Source organism: Canis aureus, chromosome 21, assembly GCF_053574225.1.
Source record: "Canis aureus isolate CA01 chromosome 21, VMU_Caureus_v.1.0, whole genome shotgun sequence".
NCBI classification, from domain to species: Eukaryota; Metazoa; Chordata; class Mammalia; order Carnivora; family Canidae; genus Canis; species Canis aureus.
Genome location: NC_135631.1, coordinates 31,635,009 through 31,643,970, shown reverse-complemented (window position 1 = coordinate 31,643,970; position 8,962 = coordinate 31,635,009).

Here is an 8,962-nt window from a genome sequence, read left to right as displayed (position 1 = left end):
GTGTCGGTAACATGAGGTTAAAGGAATGTTACTTGTATTTTCAGTAACTTCAAACTTCAGTGGTTTTGACTTGTTTACAACGGGCTGGATGGTATACGGGAAATTTCAACTGTCTCTAGATAAGAATAATCTTTAAACTAGAAAGGGAGGAAGAGGGAAGAGAAATAACATTTATTGAAAATCTATTCTTTGTTGGGTATAATACTAGGAACATCCTCCCCACATTTCATTTAATATATTCATCTTTAGGAAAGCTATTGCTACCCTATTCACATTCATTTAAGTTAGAGAAGTGATAGGTCCAGGGAAATTTCAGGATTGAAAATTGCCGAGTGTCCCAATTCTAAATATATATTTATTTCTATTCAAATTGTGCTGCCCTCAGAGCTCGATTTGCAGTACATGTTGTAACTTATATTAAGTCAGCAAATTGATATGTTCACACAGAAGGTCATGCTTTCCATAATATTTCGGTGCAGAGTAATTCGTTGCTGCCAGGGGGAGTGGCAGCCGGGGTGGGCGTCCTCCCCGCTTACCTCGGCACTCAGGGCTTCTGGCACCGTCCCTTGGGGGCTTCTGTGACGCTTCGCCTGGAGGTGTTCTTCGGCCAGCAGAGCTCGAGAGGACCGGGCAGGATGGGAGTGCTCGGCAGCTGTTGTCCCCGGAAACAGCTCTCAAACGGCGGCTGATGGGAATGAGTGATAGTTGGCCCAGGTCCCTGTCGTCCGGGGAGGGGCCGTGCACACCCGCGGGATGCCCGAGCTCCGGGGCCACGCGGCCGTCGTCGGCTTCTGTCCCGTCCCGTCCCGTCCCGTCCTTCCTCGGGTCGCGGGGCTCTGCCCTGCTCCCCGGGATTGCTTCCGAGAGGCGCTGCTTTCATCCAAACGCTTGCAGCGTGTTCGGCTTCTGGTGGAATCTGTCTAGGACGCGACGGCGAGCTCTGCCCGGCCGATCCCGACGGCGGAGCGAACGCGGGCCACGACGGTCCCGGAGAGGAGGGGGCGCGGGTCAGCCCGGCCTGCCGGGGCGGTGGCTGCCGTGAACAGCCCGCGGTGCTCCTCCGGAGCCACAGGACAGGGGCAGCGAGGCCCAGGGCCTGAGGTCACCCTCTGCTTGGGACAAAGGTAGCTTTGGTTTGGGGACAGCTTGGGACTTCAGGTGCTGCCCGAATGGAAGTGTTTGGCTAGAGGTAGCACCGATTCGAAGACCTTAAATCTAGACTGGAAGCAAAACAGGACTTTTCTGAGATTAGCATGCCTGAAACTATACTCCTACCAAACAATTCTGTTTTTATAAATGATAAAATACACAAATAAACAGCTGTGAATCGAACTTGAAGCAGAACTTCTCCCACATTAACTGTTACAGTCCCCGTCTGAAGGGCCTGGGTTTATGCCAGGCATGGTTTTGTCCCAATTTTGCTCTCTGAGTCCCGTTTATAGGGGCTGCCGGGTCCTGACTCTTTCTGTCTACATTGTCAGGCCTGACAGAGGAGGCCTTCTGACTCCCCCTGCGGGTGCTGCAATACCCCACAATGACTATTACTACTAGACGTGATGCCTCGGTTTTCCTGTCTCCTTTCCAGATTTTAGGGTTCTGCTCTTCTTTTGTTCTCAAATTTTATCTTGCCTGCTTCTGTGAGCCTTTGTGTGCTCTGTATACTGCAAGAGGTGTCCCACCTGGGCTGTTGTTCCTGCTCGGGGCATCTCCTTGAGCCCATGGTCACTCATTCAACACACCACCACATCCACAGTTAGGCTGCACTCCTGATTTTTCGCTTGTGGGTTTTTTCTGTCTCTATAATTTGTTCGTTCCTTTACCCGACTTGCTCTCTAATCAGGGCACTCAGGATTTATTTTGATCTTCGCATTTAACATTAGTGGACACTAAGCTGTTTATTGCCCTGTTTTTTTTTTTTTTTTTTTCTCTTCCTCTTGTAAGACATGGTAAGTTCCGGAGGGCAGGTAGGAGATCCTTGTTTCCTAAGGTATCCTTTGGTCAGTCCATTTCTGTACTTCAGAGGTGCAAGTCTGACCCTGGCCTTTTCCCACTATGCTTGAGGTGCAGGGAATCTTCTCAGTAAGTGTGGAATTCACCGCGTAACTCTGAGCAAAAGCAACCACCATTTCCCATCTGTCCTGGCTCATATTTTAGCTCTCGACTTGAGTGAGATGTTTGAATATTATAATCAGTATTTGTACAACTACTTATACATTTCTTATACACAGCTGATATTTCAATCCCTTCTTACTCTAAAACAAGTTAAAACACACAAACTCTCCATTCCTTTTCAGTTCTATTTATATTTTGTATACGGGGCTTATTTACTTTATCAGTAAACCCGTACAGACTTCTTAAAGGATTTTCTCCTGGTAAAATCATATTAAAATATAATGGCTGCTTCATAAGTCAAACAACCGTTTGCTAAAAATTTATCTAGTCTATTTAACTGAAGGAAGAAATTTGACTTCATTTCTTAGCATAGATTCCCAATTCTGTGTTTCCCTACCAAATAATAATACTAGCGAATATGTATTGAGTCCTTCCTAAGTGCCTGGCACTATACTGTTTATTATAAAGTTTGAGAAGAACATTATTGAGGGATTTGTATCAAGAAGCATTCTGTACATTAGCTGACTTAATCCTCTCAACAACCCTTTGAGGTAGACAGTATTAGTATCATCTGATTTGAGAAATAAAAGTACTGAGAAATTGAAGGAATTACTGTGGAATCAGATAGCTATGAAACACCAACCAAGGAGGTTTCCCCTAAACCATAGTCAGTTTAGAACTTAAAATACCTTGTTGAGACATTTGTTGGTGTCAGTTTTACTCTCAAGATTATCAGCTTCTTAAGGGAATCAACCAAGTATTCTGTAATTTTCTCTGCCACATACTTAGTCCACAGTAGATGTTAAAACACCATCTTTTAAAATAGAATACAGCTTTGAGCCTTGGGTTTTTAATTCAAATATCAAAAAAAATTTCCTATTTACATAAAACTAAAAAAAGGATTTTCAGATACCTTGCCAGATTTCTGGTTCAGTGATTTATTTAACAAAATTATAAATGAATGGCAAAGAAATTACCTGGTTTGTATTATTTTAAAACTTGAAAGAATGTTAAGATCTTACTCCTCCTATAAACAATTATCAGTGATTAATATTTTCTTAAATCATTATAGAGGTCCACGTTAGGCAAAATAATGGAGCTTCCACTTCAACTGTCCTTGTTTTATCTTTTCTTTTGAGCAAAATTAGGTTGTGTCTTTCCGGAGATGAGTACAGTATCTGTAGCTCTTGGCTTCTTGGTATTCTTTATAAAACTGCAGACATTTCTGAAAACCACTGCTTTTTCAGATACTCATCGTAATTTTTTCAGGAATCAAATTTTAGTTTGTGCTTGTTCAGGTACTCATCTACTTGGCAGTTCAAAGCTGTTACAATTTATGTAAGAAATGTAGTTTTTGAAAAAAAAAAAAGAAATGTAGTTTTTGTTAAGAGCCATTAATATAGGAACTAAAACCAGAACTTATTAAATTCTTTAAGTTCTGTAATTAGAGTAGAATATCTTAAGAAATACTTTGAGAATAGAAGTTGATTGAAAAGTAAAATACATTAATTCTACTCTAAAAATTAATTAGAATTTGGACTGTAGCTTAAACATGGTATTTGGTAATGTTTATAAACATTTTATTCTTTTTCCTTTCTGCCTTCAACTCCAAGCAAGAAAACACAATGGTAGTGTTTGTATAATCACACATATAAGTACTTAGGCAACACATAACTGAAGTTGGAAAAGCAGTTCTATCACATGTTCTCAAGTTTTAAAACTAAGAACCTCTTGGCTGAAGAAAGCCCATGTCACATCAGAGACAAATATAAAGGAGAACTGTTTTCTCTTCTAAGCCACAGCTAAACTTAGCATTTATAAATGTTCTAAATTCCCTAAATAATCTCTAAATGTGCTAATATTACTTATAATTGCCGCAAAACTGTTCTATTTTTAAGCATATATATATATATATGCCTTGAATCTTATAATAGCTTTGAATAAGAAATTCTTAGTGTGTCAGAACGTAGACTATTTTAATTGAAAGTGACCGTGGAGATTATTAGTGAAGTGCTCTTGGAATATGAAAGCTAAAATGCAGCACATCATAACTACACAAGGTGTCCTAGCCCACTCAACAAAGCTGAGCCTGGATCATAGGCATCGGTATTCACAATGTATTTGGATAGCCAGGTGCTCATAACATTCTGGGAGTCAACTAATCTATCAAGTGCTAGTATTACTCTTTTAAATGCTAAAATTTCAAGTCACCATGAAGACAGGAATTTTTTTTTTCTCCAAGAAGAAAAAACTACACATAAATGTTCTTCTGAAATAGGATCTCCTTTGGTTTAAGTGGAAAAAAATGCCTGACAAAAGTGATAATAGACCAAAGAAAATTGAGCGAGTTTTTCAGTGGTATAATGCTAAGATTACATAGAAAAGAGCAATTTATTAGTCAGGGTTGGCCACAATTGGGACCAGAATTGGCAACTTCCTCCACACTGTTACTTGAGAGGAACATCAAGATCCTGTTTAGCCAGATTTTCTACCAAGCTGTGTGTTTCCTGAAGCTTCTTTTGTTATCTCTTTTTAGGAACTAAGACCTTGTTAACAAGTAGCTAGCAAATACACCACTTCTATGACTAGAACTCAGCACTATCACCCATAGCAAAAAAGAGATCATAGGTCAGAAGCAAATGGGTTCATATGCAGGTCCCATGTAGCACTGGGATGGGAGGCCGTGAGTAGCAGAGACATTGGTCGCTAGGAGACGCTGCAAGAAATGACCAGGAAAAGGGGCAGAGGAATGCACAAGACAACAATTACCTAAGTCGAATTGCATTGAATTAATTTAAGATATTAATGGGCAAGTATGTGATTGTAGTCACTTTGACATACACTTGTATAAATAAGATCTTGTGTTCTTTTATTGTGTATTTTATTTTTCTTTCACAGCCTTTACCATGGCTTACACAATGTAATAATACATTGTGAGTGTGATTATTTAAATATTGACATCCAGGGACACCTGGGTGGCTCAGCAGTTGAGCATCTGCCTTTGGCTCAGGGCGGGATCCTGGAGTCCCAGGATCGAGTCCCACATTGGGCTCCCTGCATGGAGCCTGCTTCTCCCTCTGCCTGTCTCTCTGTCTCTCTCTCTGTATCTCTCATTAATAAATAAATAAATCTTTTTTTAAAAAGTTAAATATTGCCATCCAAGTTAACACACAGACCACATACTGATGTATACACACGTGTGAGCTCTTATGGGCATTGAGGGCAAAACCTGTGACTGTGACCTTGCAACTTTATGACCAGCTTCTAAGTTGGAACTTGACACCTAAAAGTTGCTTAGTACCTATTACATGAAGCTAAATTAGTGAATAAAAAACCAGTAACCCTAAATTGTATGTATTAAAGTAGGCTAATCTTTGAGGCCTTTGTTTCAGGTCATGGGTTGGATAAGGTTAACTATGTAAACCATAAGCTAGTTTAAGTAATTACTGGTTCTGGGATGCCATAGCTTTTATGAAAACAAGATTCTGTAAGGTGAAGAAGTCACTGCTGCTCATTTTAAATATTGTATGAGCAGTCCGCAGTGGCCACCGAATCAGAATCCAGGACCGCAGAGGGCTTGGCTTGAGCTCTGAGGGCTACATCAAGCTCTCTCTCACGTGCTCTTTATTAAAAGTGTATATATGTTGAAAGCCAGCAGTATGTGGAAAAGAAACTTCTACCCAATGATTATTTACTTTGGGCTAAAAGTGAATACCGCAGCTGGATTCTTTCTACATCTTTTTTTCTCATTTTGACCACTGCATTTAAGAATAAAGACATTGGATTGTTAGAGTATTGTGGAAATTTAAATCTGACTTCTCTCTGCTTGGTAAGACCAGAGTACATGCCTTAGTTCCATTTGCTTCCCTCCCCTACATACAGCATCCATCTCAGGGACTGTCTCACCTACGTTAGGATCACATTTTAATTCTGCAGAAGGGACATCCTTAGGTCTCAGTTAGTCATGATGAGATGCATCGTCCCATGTCTCTGCCTTGAGAGCCATGGGAACATAATTGACTTCGCAACACAAAGTAGAATTCTACAAAAGTGAACAAAGCAATGCCTGGCATATGGAATGAACTGGAAGCAAATTTAAGCTTTGACTCCAAGGGTCTTTAAATTGAACTGGCCAGCCTCATTACTGAAGATAACTTTTTTTCACCAAAGCATATATTTTATATCCATTCAGACATTATATCTCTTTAAGAAGTTTAAAAAGCCATTAAATCTTTATTAAATGGCCTTTGCTGACAAACTTTGCAACTCAAACACCTAATTATCTCACTTGATGTTGTCATTTCTACAAAGAAATTTTAGCACATCACATTGATAACTGAAGTCAGTATTTAAAAGCAAGCAACCCCCTAACCACCACCACCACCCAACTGTGGATGTGCTTAAACTTCAATTCCCAAGCATTAACGGGAATATTTAAATAATCAATTTGTTGGTGAATAACAATACTGGGCATAATGGTAACCAGATTTTTTTTTTGCTTAAATACAAATCAGGGACACCTGGGTGGTTTAGTGGTTGAGCATCTGCCTTCAACTCAGGTTGTGATCCTGGGGTCGTGGGATCAAGGCCCACATCAGGCTCCCCTCAAGGAGACTACTTCTCTCTCTGCCAGTCGCTCTGCCTCTCTGTGTCTCTCATAAATAAATAAATAAAATCTTAAAAATAAAATAAAATAAAATACAAACTAAAACTAATTATACTCTACCTCAGGATGTCAGATGATGCTTTGTTATTCAATTGCGATAAATGGCTTTGAAAACTAGCCGAATGTCCTTCTTTTGGAAAAAGGGCCACAGCAGTGAGTGGATAAGAAACTCTAAGATAGGGGCCCAGCTCCATCATCATCTTGATACACAAATTCAATTGCCTACTTGATCTTTGGAAAATCAACAACGATCTACCATAATAGGCCATCAAGTAGTCAACACTGGGCTGACGTATAGTTTTAAAGACTAGAATTTACTAAATGCATTCAGGTATTTATTTGTGTTTATTGGTTCTCATTAAATTTTTGGTGTCTCCAAGACAAAAAATCCTCAGCAAATTGTAGAACGATTTATAAATTTGTGTTAACATCAGTAATAAATCGAAGTGATGCAAATTATAATTATAAAATGAGATTTTTTTACGTTGTAATTCTTCTGTTATGTGTGAAGAAAGCCTATCTTTAGGCTGTTCAAGGAAAGAATAAGAATTAGGGTTTGAAACAGAAGCCACAATTAGTCCTAAATAAACATCTAATAAATTCTATTTCATTTCCAGTTTGAAGAGGAGCCAGGTTTTGTTTCAGGACTTCTGTCACTTTTAATGTCCTTTGAAAAAATAGACAGTGAGCTATTCCAGCCATCTTCTTAATGTGTTCCAGTGCTAGAAAATGTTGTGGAGCATATAAAACTATTTACTTAGCTTAATTCAATTATGCTTTTGTAGTTGAAGATGTTGAATTCTTCTGCATAAGTAAATGTTTTGTCACTGATATGGTTCCGTTTGTTTTTATAAGCACTTATTGATACCAGATATTTTCCATCATAAAAGGCTTAATTAAATTTCCCAATCATTATTAATAATAATAATGGACAGGTTTTGAGATAGAAGTTTAAGACTTGTCTGAAGGAATAAGACTCATGTGCCTTAGGACTTTTATCTGACATATTATCTCTTTATCTTTTAGTAGCTCTTAACATGGGAGTAAGTGTGTGAATGTAAATTGCAAAATAATGTCAACTACTTAACTTTTAGTTTGGGGACTAAACTATGTGTTTATAGATAGTAATGTAGACCGGGTCACATGTACATAAATATGTTAGACTTTCTTAGCAAATTTTTATGATTGGAATAAATGTTGTCAATCATTTCAATCACCCAGTGATCATAAGAAACTTCAACAGAAACCCTCGCAGATAATTTTTTGCATGGTCTACTGTGTTTTGGGGTGGGGGTGGGGGTGCCCGGGAAAGCAGTGCTGTGCATAATTTGGCTCCTAATGATATTTGCTATTGACAGATTTTATCCAAAAGGCTATCAGAAAAATACATAAATAAAAAATTAATCTTCTATAAATGCTGGTATTACTAATAAAAGTAAGGTCATCTTTCTACAAATGCAGTTCTTCCTTCATGAATTATTATGCATGAGGGTTTTCTACTCTGTAGCTATTTGGCAAATGGAAGAATTCTTGGTTCTTATATTTCCATATTGTATGAAATGTAAATTGGTACAAATGAAAATAATTTTAAAAAGTGGAAATCAGGTCAACAAAGAGAAATGGAAAATTGACAGCATGAAAAACTAGAGGTTTACACAACAAAGGTTTATACAAAAGCAGAAGGAAGGTAGGGTAAATCTCGCTTAGAATTGTAATTTAGTGATACTTTGGAGAGGGAAACGTAGATGGATTTGGTAGAAGGTGCAAAGTTGGGAAAATAAGAATCTATGCATTTCAATCATAAAATCAGTAAGCCATTGAACTTGGTAGACCTCAGTCACAGAATAAAATTTGTTTTATTGATTTAAAGAAGCACATAATTATATATGATTCATTAAAGTTACAGGGATGCAGAATCCTAACATTTTGAGTAAAATATGGTAAAATATAACAAAATAAATTAGAATTCAATATATTTAAGATGAGTAAAATGCTACTGACCTTGACCTTAATTTGGTATGCTAGTATTTTTGTTTTGTCTCAAAGAATAAATAACTCTCTAGTGGTTATAGTAGTGGGTAGAGTGATGTAGTGGGTAGAGTGATACAGGGTAGAGTGATGCAGGTATCATACTACCACACATTTATCAAGATTATAAAGATTTAATAATCAAAGTCTTAGTCT